Source organism: Propithecus coquereli, unplaced genomic scaffold (genome assembly GCF_000956105.1).
Source record: "Propithecus coquereli isolate 6110/MARCELLA unplaced genomic scaffold, Pcoq_1.0 Scaffold32, whole genome shotgun sequence".
Lineage (NCBI taxonomy): Eukaryota > Metazoa > Chordata > Mammalia > Primates > Indriidae > Propithecus > Propithecus coquereli.
In genome coordinates, this window is record NW_012148841.1 from 4,470,166 (window position 1) to 4,471,152 (window position 987).

General features: G+C 36.2%; 1 protein-coding gene across 1 annotated transcript in view; it reads right to left on the reverse strand.

Annotated features, from left to right (window-relative positions):
- Positions 1–987, reverse strand: part of SLC26A5 (solute carrier family 26 (anion exchanger), member 5) — a 77,974-nt gene that overhangs the window by 11,023 nt on the left and 65,964 nt on the right. The gene's annotated exons all lie outside the window — the stretch shown is intronic.

Below are 987 nucleotides of genomic sequence, written 5' to 3' on the forward strand. Positions count from 1 at the left end.
GGCCTCCCAGAGTGCTAGGATTACAGGCGGTATTCTAAGTTTTTGAAAATGGATTTATAATGCTGATTAAGAGTCAGCTTCTGGATTCAAAAAATCCCATCTTTGAGTCATTGCCCCACCACTTACTACCATCTTGGGTAAGTTATCTAATCAGTCTAGGCCTCAGTTTCCATATCTATGAAACAGGGATGCCAACAGTCATTGAGTTGTAAGGATGAAATGACATAAAGCATTGATCTTTGCATAGAGCCAGGCACATAAGTAATTATAATAATTAAGTGCCACCATTACTTCATTACCATTATTCATATCATTATTACATGTCTGTCATCCTCAGGAGAATACAATCTCTGTGAAGGGAAGGGCCATGTCATATTTACTGCAATATTCCTTGAGTCTAGCATCTCTCTGGGAACATAATAGGCTCTCAAAAAATATCTATTCAGTGAAGATTATAATTATTTCAGTAAGTTTTATAACATTGACCAAACTGTTACTTCTTCGGGGGCAGAAGCTGAACCTCCATCACATTTATGGCATCCTTGGTGCCTGCATGGAAGAGGCATTCAGGAACTGTTTGCTGGATGAAATGGTTGTCTCTTAACTATGTGTGCCCTGAGGGAAACTGAGTGTTTGGAACAACAGGCCAAAGCTAATGCACTACCACTCATATCCTGAAAGTGTGTCCTAATTACAGAGAAAGCCAGTTGAAAATAAAGAAGTATCCTGAGTGCTGGTTGTCCAAACTCCAATCTACAAAGACCCATTAAAATTACCAACAAAGGACAGAACATAAAAAATCAACTTTAGTTAATTATCACTACATACAAGAGTTCTTTATCTCAGAAGTTTGATGAACATTATGGTTTAAAAATATCTATATCCTTTAACAAGCCACAGTCTAGAATTTTTGAGATTTTTTTCTTTACCAAATAGGATTTTATGGTTTCTTTTCATAATTTTTAAAGTTGGGCAAGTTTTTAAAAA